Source organism: Bubalus kerabau, chromosome 22, assembly GCF_029407905.1.
Source record: "Bubalus kerabau isolate K-KA32 ecotype Philippines breed swamp buffalo chromosome 22, PCC_UOA_SB_1v2, whole genome shotgun sequence".
NCBI lineage: Eukaryota > Metazoa > Chordata > Mammalia > Artiodactyla > Bovidae > Bubalus > Bubalus kerabau.
The window spans coordinates 16,929,618-16,944,877 of record NC_073645.1 but is presented as its reverse complement, the minus strand read 5'-3'; the positions used below and the strand labels follow the sequence as shown (position 1 = coordinate 16,944,877).

General features: G+C 35.2%; 1 protein-coding gene across 7 annotated transcripts in view; it reads right to left on the bottom strand.

Annotated features, from left to right (window-relative positions):
* The window catches only part of EXOC6 (exocyst complex component 6), a 177,389-nt gene that overhangs the window by 143,248 nt on the left and 18,881 nt on the right, over positions 1-15,260 (bottom strand). The window contains exon 1 of one of the 7 annotated variants that reach the window (XM_055560918.1): positions 14,188-14,350. The exons of 5 other annotated variants lie outside the window; for them this stretch is intronic. The gene's annotated coding sequence lies outside the window, so the exon portion shown is untranslated. One more of the 7 variants, XM_055560917.1, reaches the window with a different exon arrangement.

Here is a 15,260-nt window from a genome sequence, read left to right as displayed (position 1 = left end):
GTCCCCTGCATTGGCAGGTGGGTTCTTTACCACTAGAACCACCTGAGAAGCCCCCAACTGACCTTGGTATGCTATAAACAAATTTTTATCTCATAATTGTGAACATGTGTTACATTTCTTTAAGTAATATATATATATTATATATATAAGCTTATACATATATAAGCTTTTCTAAGATTATTTTTTACGTATTTTAATAAAAGCTTGATATTTATCTGAATCAAAATATCAGTTAATAAACAGAATATGCAGAAAAAACTGGCTCTTTTTTTTTTTCCCCTATCACTGCTGTAGCAGTGTAGCAAAAAACTAGCAAGAGACATTTCAGGACTGCCCTGCTACAATGTCCCTCCAAAGGAAAGTTTGTGAGGTGATACTGTTACCTCTTTTAAAAAATGACAATAATATATAAATGGAAGAGAAACAATGGTTATTTCCCAGAAGTCTATTTTATTTTAGAAAGGTCTTTAAATGTACCCTTTAGTGTATTTTTCCAATTTAATCTCTAGAGTTTTAAAAACAAAACTACTGTCATTTTATAGTAATTCAGGACACTACCTGTGCATCTCTTATAGCATCTATTTATATATATGTATACACACACACACACACAAATGGTTATATATGCTGATATATGATATTTATATACATATATATGGGTATGCTGAAGCCGAAGCTCCAACACTTTGGCCACCTGACGAGACAAGCCGATTCATCAGAAAAGACCCTGATGCTGGGAGGAGAAGGGGTCGACAGAGGACAAGATGGCTGGATGGCATCATCAACTCCATGGACATGAGTCTGAGCAAGCTCTGGGAGTGACGGACAGAGAAGCCTTGAGTGCTGCAGTCCATGGGGTCGCAAAGAGCTGGACAGGACTGACAGGACTGAGCGACTGAACAACAACAATGGGTAAAATACATGTATTACAGCATATATATTAATATATTTAATAGCAGTATAATTATTATAGCAGGTGAACACTTTTTTTCCTACTGATGTTATTAGAATGTAGAAAAACAGTATCAGGACATATGTTATACCTATTCTCCATTAACAGAAAATCAAAGCCTGAAATGGGTGCACTATTCACATTCCATGCTTTGCGCTATTAGAATAGAACTGTAAATCCCAATACAGGAAATTAAAAAAAATTAAAGAATTAGTATTGTGAATGAGAAGAGTAGGTCTCGATCTGCCTACTGATAAGTCTTAATCTTTCCTGATCCTTGGTAACTATCTACTCCTGAATACAAACTGCATCCCAAGCTGATACAACCACTTGTATCAACCACAATCCGTATCAATGAGATCATTCTGAGCAGAGTACACAGAAATCAGAAGTCAAGATAAAGAAATGTTCTAAATCACAGAAATCCGTTACATTTAAAGAAAGTATTGAGGGATCAAGCAAGTGCCAGAATGCAAACTTCATCCGAGTTCTCAGGTCTTTGATATTCTCAGGTCCTGAAAAGAACCCTAGAAAGTTCATAGTTCTGTCTTTCTCAATTTAATAGTTGCAGCACAAACCTAACCAAACACAAGTACTCACAAAGGCATTAATCAATACATGTAGTTGATTTAACTCTCTACCCACTGTGATGAATAGTAAGAAATAACTACTCTGACAGTAAAAAAGTGAAAGTGAAGTCGCTCAGTCGTGTCCGACTCTTAGTGACCCCATGGACTGCAGCCTACCAGGCTCCTCCGTCCATGGGATTTTCCAGGCAAGAGTACTGGAGTGGGGTGCCATTTCCTTCTCCAGAGGATCTTCCCAACCCAGGGATTGATCCCAGGTCTCCCACATGGCAGGCAGATGCTTTACCATCTGAGCCACCAGGGAACTGCTCTAAATGTGTGCTAATAAAGCCAATAACAAATAGCTAAGTGAATAGAGACAGGAAGGGAGAAAAGGTGGATATGTATAAGAACACTGGGAAAAGGAAGAAAAGAAAAGCAATTTTTACTTTAAGAATTTTCACACAGCAAGAATTACCACTCTTTTCTCTGAAGGAATCTATGCTTAATTACAGATAATCTGGAAAGAAGGTGTAGGAGACAGATATGGAGAGAAGCAGCAGCAATTTCCCCCAGAGACTTGGTGGACTAACTGCTGCTGCTGCTGCTGCTGCTGCTAAGTCGTTTCAGTCGTGTCCGACTCTGTGCGACCCCATAGACGGAAGCCCACCAGGCTCCCCCGTCCCTGGGATTCTCCAGGCAAGAACACTGGAGTGGGTTGCCATTTCCTTTTTCAATGCGTGAAAGTGAAAAGTGAAAGTGAAGTCGCTCAGTCGTGTCCGACTCTTAGCGACCCCATGGACTACAGCCTACCAGGCTCCTCCATCCATGGGATTTTCCAGGCAAGAGTACTGGAGTGGGGTGCCATGCCTTCTCCGTAGTGGACTAAAGAGGAGTCATATTCCGCTTCTGGCTTAAGGTGGTAAAGATAGCCAAAAAAAAAAAAAAAAAACAGTTACACACGACCATGTTCTCACTATTAAGGGATTTACTACAGCTTAATGATGCTATAGATACTGTCAGCATCCCATTTTACAAATGTAGTTTGGAAATATTAAGATTTTAAGTCCAAAATCACAGAGTAGTGGGATCAATATTTAACCTTAGGTCTGCTGCTGCTGCTGCTAAGTCGCCTCAGTTGTGTCCAACTCTGTGCAACCCCATAGACGGCAGCCTACCAGGGTCTGCCGTCCCTGGGATTCTCCAGAAGCCCAGTGCTCTTAACCATTGTTTTAGACAGCCTCTCCAGTCAGAAATGGTGATAAGCACCATGAGAATGCAGAGAAGTTAGCAGCATAGAAACTAACCAGATCACCTTTGAAGATCAACAATTGAGAACGACTCAGTAGGGAATCCCTGATGTGCACTGGTGCACCCATCAGGTAAAATCATCTGATGAACAGAAAAAGGGGATGAGAAGTGAGGCATAGCTAATTGTTAGGCAGTATTAAATTACAAACGCAAGAAAATAAGGAGGAACAAAGTATGAAGAGAAAACTGAGGGCCCGGTACTTGGCTGACCTCAGCTGAAGGGGCTCTGAAAAACATATTTTTCTTTTTCCTTTTTATGTTTTTGAATGATAGTTACCATTCTTTGAAATTTTCACTTACAGGGCAAGAAGGAAATACCATTCAGCATTATTCATTCTCCAAATCCTAAACTGGTTAAGCAGTTGTATCCATCTAATGAGTGTGCTAGATATACTGCTGTTCTAAATTTTCAAGCAGTATACAATGTTAATGAAAATAAGCTTTTCTTCTTTCAAAATGTCTCCAGGATTTTATAATGTCTCTTGGCAAACCTAATCAAGTTCCTATAAATAAATACAGATATGACAAACCCAGAAAGAGTGAACATTAGAAAGTCAGTAAATTTTCCACTACCCTCATCCACTACGGTTGCAACTTAGTGCTCCATATATAGATAATGACTTCAGTATAAGAGTCCTGTCATCACTTCCAAAAGCTTAGCACAATAAAATCTAACTTCTGACAAAATGTAATGCTAGTCAGACAAAAATGCAGATATGAAATCAATTTAAAAGAGATGACTTTAAAACTTTGCGAAGAAAAACAAAGATAGACTCTGCTACACTATGATTTTATTTACATATTTTTAACTAGCAACTAGGAATGCATAAAAGCATTCCTATATATGTCATTTTTAAAAAGCTATGTTTTAAAAACATAGCTGAAAAACAATTTTTTGGTACACACTTTCCATCTTCATTATATCTAACCTATACCAAAGTGTGGAAATATGAGTTATCTCTTAGTATTTGATCACCCGATTTATTAGACTTATAGAATTTAAACTAGTAAATAAATGATACTTCTGAAATGCCTTCTTGAATTGTATGTATAGGGCTCCACCTAGTGGTAATAAAATAAATATAAGAAAACATGTCATTTAAATGTTAAAACTAGTTCTTTGAAAATTAACATTTGTATCATCAAATCAAATGTCCTAACAGAGGCATTCAAGCTACTTTGATTTTTTGGATAGATGTTACATTCTGTTATCAATTCACTATTTTTTTAGGAAAACATCTTTCTGAAGAAAAACAACAGTCACAAGGTACTGTGTGAAAAAGAACTCTTCTTATTACTAGTAACATTAGGGGTTTTTTGTCAAAAAGCATAAAAAAAGACCCTTATACTGTTCTCAGTATCTTTTTCTTTCATTGTATCTTCACTGAAAAAAAGATTATATCACTAACTGTAAAGGAAATCTATTTGTTTCCTGAGAAATGATTTTTTAAAATTTCTAGTAATAAAAAATTGCTTTTGCATACTTTTGACCATTCTATATTTTTCCAGTCCACAGGCATTTTTCTGTTCTCGCACCAATGTTTCAAATGGCATATCAAGTTTAATTTCTAAAATATGAGTCAATTTTGTATTTCTAGTAATTAGTATTCAAGATTTGGCATTTCATATTAATGAGATTATTTATGATACTTTTTCAGCAATTTCATATTTATATTGAATGTTTTTCATGTTCTAAGTACCAACCAAACTGATTAGTACTGAAATTTTGGTTACTATTAATAACTATAAAATATACTTTTCTAATATTAAACATATTTATGAAAATTAACCACCTTATGATTATCAGCTTTGGACAAATTAAGCATTCCTAAAAATGCTGCTGTGAAGACAATGGTAAACATAATACAGAAAAACTGACCAGAAATTTTCAAAAGCTATTAAAACCATCCTATCCAATTCCTATCCAATACAAGTTACTTGCTATCAATCTCAAAAATAGTTTTAAAAACAGGTTTTTGGTATATCAGCAAATTTGGTAAATTCAGCAATTGGTCATGCAACACACCAATCATCTGGCAATTAATTTCAGGCCAAGATTCAAAAATATTTCTTTTATAGAAGCACATGCTGAATTACTAGTGTAGGTTCTTTCAGAATGGGGTATATGTAAGCCCCAAGTATAAAAGGGCGGTTAAACACCAGTGAGATTTGACTTTGTCTCATCAGCAGTTCTGTGTGTCCACTGTATGGATCCTGGAAACTAGGAGAAGATACACTGAAGTACTCTTACCCAAAGGGCATGGTTTTGGTAATCTTAGGCTATGTAAATTGGAAATGTAATCTTATTTTTCAGTGGAGCAGTCTCTTCAAAGCCAGTTTATAACCCACTTGAAAAACCTGCAGCCAGAGTCAGAAATGCGGACTTGAAACACTGCAACTCTCTTCAACAGCCTTTAGAAACATTTAAGGTACCCAAAATTCCAGTAATATCCATTTGAGAAACAATGAGCTAAAATATTCCACAATAGCAAGTGAGTTATCATTGAGGAGAAAAGCCTCTTTTACACAAAGTCACATGATCTGGAATTCTTTTTTCAAAAAAAACAACGAATAGCAAAGACACCATGTCCCTATCTTAAATACAAAAAAGGATTGCTCAAAGTACCACTCTATCTTGGGGGAAAAAAATTTATACTACAGTCACTTAGCAATTTAGAACAGCAAGAAAGAAAATAGTCAATATAAGGTACCATGCTAAATGTTAGCACTCAACATTTTTCCAACCATTTCATCAAATATATCTAACATGAATAACAACTTTCCCATAACTTTCCCTGATTCTTTGTAATCCAGGTGGAATTAAGAAGGGAAACAGATAAAAAAACATTAACAGCAGGATAAAGATAAAGGAGAATTCTAATAATATTCATCAAACACCAGCCATGTACAACAGAAACTGAAAACTAAGTGCACAAAACAGGCATGGCACAGGTAACATTAATACAGAGGGCAGCTGCTCCCTAAATCATTAACATTTATCTGCACTGAGCCTAACTCTCCAAGGGGGCAGGAAAGGAAATATAGTTTTATAACATGGTTCCAAAATTCTTTAACACACCTTCCATTGAGAGGTAGGGTCTATATCCCCTTCCTTTGAATTTGGACAGGTTTATGATAACTTCAACCAATAGAACATAACTCAGGTAATAATATGTGATTCCAGAAGCTAGAAAGAAGCCATGCAACTTGCACACACACTCTGGAGAAAACTATCCATCACGTAAGAAATCTAACAATCCTAACAATGACATTCTGAAGGGGCCACATGTGGGCATGCCCAAATGACAGCCACCCCAACCGCCAGCAGCGTGAGCGAGCCAACACAGCTGTCTAGCCCAGCTGGGCCTCAGCTGATTTTGGCCCAACTAGCAACCAATATCTGACTGCAGCCACATTAAAGGCCCCAAGACACAACTGTAGAGGAATCTGTCTTCAGTCTTTTACAAAAGTTTTCAAGTACAAGAACAATCTGTTTGGACATCTGTATAAAGTATCTAAAACAGAATTAAATTCAAATATTTTCTAGAATAATTCCTTTTTTCACTATTTCTTTTTTCCTTTTGGCACTAATCCTTTTTGGCACTGTCCTTAACTTCTTTTTCCAACCCAGGATGCTTCTCCCTACAATATGCCTCAATCTTAAACTTCCTTCAAAATTCACCTCAAGCTAGTTCCTCTGGGATACTTTCATGAATACTGAATAATAACTGTCCCATGACCTCCTGCTTCCCTGGTGGCTCAGATGGTAAAGTGTCTGCCTGCAGTGCAGGAGACCTGGGTTTGATCCCTGGGTTGGGAAGATCCCCTGGAGAAGGAAAAGGCAACCGACTCCAGTACTCTTGCCTGGAAAATCCCATGGACAGAGGAGGCTGGTAGGTTACGGTCCATTGGATAGCAAAGAGTCAGATACAATGGAGCGACTTCACTTTCCATGACCTAGAATTTTCCCAGCGCTATTATATACAGTCTATAATACACTTTTATTTACTTGTATAATATATCAAATTTATTCTCCAATAACTTATTGCATGTTTTATTTTCTAAATTCCTTGAGAACTGAAGGTGTCTTCCACTTCCATACTCAGTTCATAAGTGCTGTGAGGATGCAAAGAACTGCATCTTAATTAACAGAAAAGGTTCACTAGAGGGCACTCTTCACCTAAAAGTAATCTCTAGAAATCCAATATATTTCTTTTCACTGTTGCATCAAAATATGGTATGAATCTAACATTCAACTTAATTAACAACTAAGTACTATGAAATCAAAATAAAAATAATATTTCCTCCTTTTCTGAATCTACTTTATCCTGTTATCTACTGCTTTAATATAATGGTTCAAAACAGAAGAACAAAAACAGACAAATGAATAGAGAGGCAAGAAATAAACCCACACACCTACAATCAATTAATCTATGATAAAGGAGGCAAGAATATACAATGGAAAAAAAAGCAGTCTCTTTAGCAAATAGTGTTGGGAAAGCGGGACAGCCACATGTAAATCAATTAAATTAGAACAAAGACTCCCTCACATCACATATAAAAATAAACTCACAATGGTTTAAAACCTAACTATAAGACACGATACTCATAAATCTCCTAGAAGAAAACTCAGGGAAAATATTCTCACATTTAAAACGTAGCAGTATTTTCTTGGATCAGCCTTTCAAGGCAAAAGAAATAAAAATAAATATAAACAAATGCTGCTGCTGCTAAGTCGCTTCAGTCGTGTCCGACTCTGTGTGACCCCATAGACGGCAGCCCATCACGCTCCACCGTCCCTGGGATTCTCCAGGCAGGAACACTGGAGTGGGTTGCCATTTCCTTCTCCAATGCATGAAAGTGAAAAGTGCAAGTGAAGTTGCTCAGTCGTGTCTGACTCTCCGCGACCCCATGGACTGCAGCCTACCAGGCTCCGTCGTCCATGGGATTTTCCAGGCAAGAGTACTGGAGTGGGGTGCCATTGCCTTCTCCGATAAACAAATGGAACCTAATCAAACTTAAAAGCTTCTGCACAGCAAAGGAAACCATCAGCAAAATGAAAAGACAAACTATGAAATGGGAGAAGATATTTGCAAATGATGCAATCGACAAGGGGCTAGTATCTAAAATATACAACTCAATATAAAAAAAAAAACAACCTTGTATACGAGACAGCAAAAGAGACACTGATGTATAGAACAGTCTTTTGGACTCTGTGGGAGAGGGAGAGGGTGGGATGATTTGGGAGAATGGCATTGAAACATGTATAATATCATATATGAAACGAGTCGCCAGTCCAGGTTCGATGCACGATACTGGATGCTTGGGGCTGGTGCACTGGGACGACCCAGAGGGATGGTATAGGGAGGGAGGAGGGAGGAGGGTTCAGGATGGGGAACATGTGTATACCTGTGGCGGATGCATGTTGATATATGGCAAAACCAATACAATATTATAAAGTTAAAAAATAAAATTAAATTTTTTAAAAAATGAAAAAAAAAAAAACAATCAAAAAACGGGCAAAAGACCCAAATAAGTATTTCTCCAAAGAAGAAATACAGATGGCCAATAATCACATGAAAAAAATGTTCAACACTGCTAACTATTAGAGAAATGCACATCAAAACCACAATGAAGTATATCACTAGTCAGAATGTCTGTCATCAAAATGTCTACAAACAATAAATGCTGGAGAGGGTGTGGAAAAAAGGGAACCCTCTTACACTGTTGATGGTAATGTAAATTGGGAGCAACCACTATGGAGAACATTATGGAGACTGCTTAAAGAACGAAAATAGAAAAAAAAAAAAAAAAAAAAAACTAAAATAGAGCTACCAAGTGATCTAGCAATCCCACTCCTGGGCATACAGCCAGAAAAGACAGAAAACTCTAATTCAAAAGATACACGCACCTCAATGTTCACAGCAGCATTATTTACAATAGCCAAAACATGGGAACAACCCAAGTGCCCATCAACAGACCACTGGTTTAAGAAGATGTTGTGTATATAACATATACAATGAAATATTAGTCATAAGAATGAAATATTGCCATTTCCAGCAACATGAATGGACCTAGAGGTTATCACACTAAATGAAGATAGAGAAAGATAAATAGTATATATCACTTATATGTGGAATCTAAAAAAAACAAATGAATTTATATACAAAACAAATAAAGTCACAGACATAGAAAACAAACGTAAGGTTACTAAAAGGGAAAAGGAAGGGGGAGAAAGATAAATTTGGAGTATGGAATTGAAGATACAAACTATTATATATAAAACAGGTAAGAAACAAGGATTTACTGTATAACACAGAGAACTATATTCAATATCTGATAATAACATATAATGGAAAATAATGTGAAAATATATATATATATAACTAATCACTTTATTATATACCTGAAACTTAACACAATATTGGAAATCAATTATACTTGAATTTTAAAACTGTTTAATTTTAAAAATAACAGAACAGAACCATAACCACCATAAAAATTTTCTGGCAACTCCAAGTTCCTATGGGAAGTATGGACAATCTAGTGTAGGATAAACTTTTATAGATTATATGGTGCCTGATATATCATAGGCACTCGGATATTAAAAGAACACACAGAAATTAAAGGTCACCTTAAAGTCACTGTTTGCATTTGTAGTAAATACGTAAGAATTTATATATTATATTGAAAACTGATGGGAAATTAGCACTGATTCATAAGTTAAGATCTAAAAAAACTAAGTATCAGTCAAATATAAATGAAAATTTATTTCACTTATCTTCTCCACCAGATTTGGAAAAATCCACAAATAGACAATTTTTATTATTTTCTCATGATAAACAAGTGTCTTATATATGAGGATAATGCTAAAATTACTGAATGAAAAACAATCGAAAATTTCTAACAGATTTGAGTTTTTAAAACTACCTCTGAACTATACAACATAAGTATTTTATGGGAAAAAACATGTCAAGTCAAGTTAATGTTTAAAAAATAAGTTTTGGAGGTCCTGGAAAAGATGTAAGTATATCCTGAAGTAAAAAAAAGAACTTTACCAAACTGCAGAAAATATTAAAAATGAAAGTCTGATGCAAATGAATTTCATGTGAGCTATCGAAGAAAGGATTCCAAAATTATGCACTTTAAAAATAAATATATTAATACATACTTAATTTTTATAATGCATTTTTCAAAAGACACTGTGCCAAATAAATGCAATTGAGAAATAATGTGGAAGAAAAGATAAAGATGGTAATCCTGATACAAGCCTGATCTTAACCCCTACTATTTATCCTGACCACAAAGTCCACTTCTGCTGGTCATTTCACAGCTTAGAAGAAAAAATGGAGAGAAGAGGTTGAGAAGAGCAATTCTGTGTCCACTCAAAAGCAGAATATAAATTAACAAAATTAAAAATAAAAATAATCTTTTACATTTGTACTGGTGCTTTGCAATCCACAAAGCAATTTTGCATACATCTTGTATTTGATCCCAAGAACCCTAGGGAAGCAGACAGGGCAACTGGTTTTATCTCTGCCTCACAGATGAAGGAAATGAGGCTCAGAGAAACTAAAGGATTTGCTCAACAGCAGGTGCTACAAAAGGCCAGAGCCAAGTATACAATTCAAGTCTTGAACTCACAAGGAGTGTTAGAGGATATTGCACAAAACAGAAAAGGAGCTCACTGCAAAAAAAAATCACCATTCAGTAGATGAAATTCTTTATCTTAAATATGTCAGTAACATATTCATTACACATTTCCAGACTTTCTTTCTTATTACTATGGCAATGCCTCTATTAATGAATTCTCTTGAAATTAAGCTCCTTTAAAATGAAGTTGGCAATACTCAAACAACAACAACACATACACACACTCTCTTCACAAACCACACAAAGAATAGTGGCCTGCGTTCACATCCAGGCATGCAAAAACAGAAAACAAAACAACAAACAAACCATTATGCATGGATTCTATTAGGCCTAGTCTACCAAACTGAAAAGAACTAGCCCTTCTACTAAGAAAGGCTAAAAACAAACCTGATTTATGTTCTTTTTACTACAGGAATGAATGAATGAGGATAGAAATGATGAAAAAAGAGAAGGCAGAGAAAGATGGTGTCTTGTTTTTTCATCATTCAGAACTGAAAAAGGGCCTGACAAGGGTAAAAAGGTCAGTAATCTTTCTTGCATCAAGTGGTTTCCAGTCCTGGAGAGAACAAACCAGAAACTAGTCTTACTAAAGCTACTGGAGGCCTGTATTTTGGAACACAGAGGAATAAAGAACCTATATCTGACTCAGTACAAGTTTAAGAGAGAGGATCCTCCCTTCCTGAGTATAGTTCTGGTCACATTCCATACTGTTTCCAATCTTAATATAAACCTTCTTCCCTTTTTCCCCTTCTTCCCTTCTAAACATTTTTTAGTTAAAATTTAATTGTTTTTATATTGCAGCTTTCATTATTTGATAATCTAAGCCAGAAGGCAAAGGTTCAGAAGCCAAATAGCCTATGTTCTATATCTAGCTCACCACTTACTAAGTACCTAGAGTAAATGACCTAATCTATCTCTACCTCAGTTTCTTCATCTGCAAAATGGGTACCTCATTTGCTTCTTATGAAGATTAAATGAAATAACATAAACAAGTTTTTTAAACAGTGGCATATAGTAAATACTCAAAAATGTTAGCTGTTACATATTATTTGTGTGTGTCTGTGTGCTCAGTCATTCAGTCGTGCTTTCCAGGCAAGAATACTGGAACAGGTTGCCATTTCCTACTCCAGAGGATCTTCCTGACCCAGGGATCGAATCTGTATCCCCTGCATCTCCTTTACTGGCAGGTGCATTCTTTACCACTGAGCCATCTGGGAAGCCCTATTACCTATTATTTACTACTTGATTATTTTCACTTCCAGGAACAAAGATCCTAAGAAATTATTTTATTTCACAAAAAAATAAGAACCACCTAAATGTGCAACAATTAGAAGACAATCAAACAGAGAATTAAACTTCATTATCAACCATTTAATAAAATTCAACATTTAAAATGCTGAATATCATAACCAATAAATATTCAACAAGTAGCATGTTGTTTCTAATATTAAAAATGACTAGAGTTTTGATTATCCTTAAGCAGTAGGGAAAAAGTGATTTTTTTCTCCTATTCTATATATTCAAGTTTTCTATAATGAAGGTTCTTGTTTTTCATTAATTCAATGCAAAAAGTATTTACTGAGAGTCTATTGTACCCATGGCATTATGCTATGTAACAGAGTTGGAACTAATCAGGGATGCACGACAATAACAGGCCTCACCGACTATTAGATTAGGCCTAAATTTAAGACATTTACTTAAAGTATACAGGGAATTCCCTATGGTCCAGCAGTTAGGGCTGAATACTTTTGACTAGATGGCCCAGATTCAACCCCTGGTTGGGGAACTAAGATCCTGAAAGCTGTGCAACACAGCCATACAAGAAAGAAATAAAATATACATATTAAGACATACAACTAAATAACACGGTGTAGCATTCTTAAAAATCCATGCTATAAGAATTCAGACACAGAAAATAAACATGTATGTGTGTATGTGTGTGTGTATATATAGTTATATACCTCCACAAAGAATGCAGTGCTCTGAGATGCCAAGATTTCATAAAGGAAATATGACCTAAGAAGGGAATTCCGTGATAGGTAGGAAATTGAGTAAGTGGAGAAATAAGGAGGAAGGAATTCAATCATGATAGACACAGCCAGGAAAAAAAGACAGCCTTGTGAAAAAGACAAACAGTTTAACTGATACAAAGGATACCTGCTGAACACGGTGGGAATTCTATTCTAACTCTTAGGAGTAGTTATTAATTTTTCTCTAGGCAGGGGTCTGGAAGTAGCAAGACCCTTCTCTGATTTTAATAAAAGTTAACAGATCTTCTCCTAGAAAAGTGCACAAACACAACTGCATGTATTCTTTGTCTCTGAAAACTACTGAGCATTCGCAAGGCTGGACGAGCAGTACAACCTCTTCTCATCACACTGCACTGCACCAGAGGTGAACTGAGTTAGTTCAGTCAGACACGTTCTTTCAGGAATTTTGAAGCAGAATTCAGAAACAGTCAGCTTATGACATACGGAAGCTGTATGTGGTCATCCTCCTGAAGGGCAAAGAGAAGCAGAGAAGGCCAGACCTCAGAGAATAAGGAAGACAGAGTGAAGCATGGAGAAACAGAAAGAAATATGGTCTTTTACTTCTTTGTTCCAGTCTTGTGAGAAGTATTTCTGTGGGATACCCAGTAACTTTCTATTTTTTTTCTTTTCATTCTTTTTAAGTTAATTCAAGTTGGTTTGGTACTTAAAACTAAAACAAAAAATCCTTAACTAAGACATACATGCAGGTACACACCTACACACACAACTTCTTACAGTTACGAGGAGTTGACAAACCCCCTTATCTGACTAACATATTAGAGCATCTCCCAAATGAATAGGTTACAGGCATACCACAATAACAGTCATCTCAACCCTCATTCTAACTTTCTATTTGTGCCATGATATATAAAATGCTGGGAAGAGTATTTATTTCAAAATAATTCAGAAATAAAGGCGCAGTTTAAGTAAACAGATGTTTGTGGAAAAGAAAATGTCAAACAGGCCTCTAGAGTAAGAATAAAAAAACAATAATAATATAATGCCATCTAGCTTTTATACAACACTTTTAATTTCTTTAAAACTTCCACAATATTACATGGCCAAGTAAAGAACTCAGGATAAGTTAAATATCCTAAAATACCACTGTTGGGTATCTAAATCAAGTAGGTATCTTGTAGCTACAGAGTAACAGAACTTTAAGCAACTCCAGGAGTGTATAAACATAGAAATATATAAACAGAATTTAACTTCTTTCACCAAAGAATGCTAAAAAAGATTTCTTGTTCACAAAATATTCACTTTTCCCATTAAATATTTTATCTAGTTTGCTACATGCGCTCTTAGAACACTTTAGTAAATAATGTCCAGGTGCTTCCTTTAATTCAGTTGAAAGTATTCTGTCAAACAGTATTTTAAATGACAGAGCTGACATATCCTAATTTTTTTAAAAAAAGGACACACTCATATTTTAAAGGATCATACAACCAATCAAAGCATCAAGATCAAACACAGGCAAAAAATAAAGATGATTTTCTCTATATTTTTGATGTTATATTTTACTTGCCTTGTTTTCCTCTATGTGCAATTTCTCGAACTTGCTCTCACTAATAGTATCCTGTTTCCATGCTTAGGAAAGGGCCTAGTGCAGTCTGTTCCTTAACATTACTTCCTATAACTAGGACTGACATTCTGTAATACTGACATTAACACTCACTGAAATTCTGGTTAACAACACAGCACAACGATGATCGTTAATGGACATCCTTTATGGTGAAATCTGAATTGATAATCAGCTAACACAGATTTGCAATACACTTCCTCCTTCCTGTTTTTACACTCCTGACCAAGATGTCTCTTCCTGTTGACTTTTGTGCTACTTGGTAAAAAGCTAAAGATGAGAAATGGAAAACACCTGATACATATAAATTAAACTTCTCCTCTAGGGTAACAAACTGAATTGCTAAGTAATTTAATTCAAAAAGCTTAAGCAAGTAAGCAGATTAATGTATGCAGAGGTAGACTATTTCCCTAGAAAAATTTAGAAAATTCAACAAAAATATCAAACTGTCTATAGCAGATCTAAAGTGCAGTTTGCCTAATAACCTAAGATCTCTCATCTATATATGCTACCAAAGTCCTTTACAGCAGTTTTAATCTATGATTAAGGAGAAATTCACTTAAGACTGACTTCTCAGCAAAACAGCCAAAAACAAAACAACAAAAACCACCATTCATCATGGAAAACAAAACAGAAAATAAATTGAGCTTTATTCTTATAACCTGTATATTCTATGCTAAAAACTACAGTTCAAGATATAGATGTAATATATATTATACCCAAAATATAATACCCAAAACTTTAGCAACAAATGTTCATAAAACAGAAACTCTAAGAGATATAAGAAGTGAGAGTAACAAATTAATAAAATGGGACAGTAACACAGTTCTCTCAGTTCAAGAAAGAAAGAAGACAGAACCGACCTATTTAATAGTCTGTGTAAAAATGAGAACTCAAATATAAAAAAGAATATGCTTTATATTTAAGAGTACATGAAACACTCATGAAAACTAACCATATATTAAGCCACAAATAGTAAAACCTCAATGAATTCCAAAGAATAGGATTAGTGAAAACAGATTTGCCTAACTGTAGTGAAATAAAATTAAAAGCCTTTTTTTTTTAAATAAAAAAGACTTCACATCTGGAAATTTTTAAAAAACATACTATTAAAAAAGCTGTTGGATCAAACTGAAAATATAACAATAAAGCAGAATTTCTTTAAAATA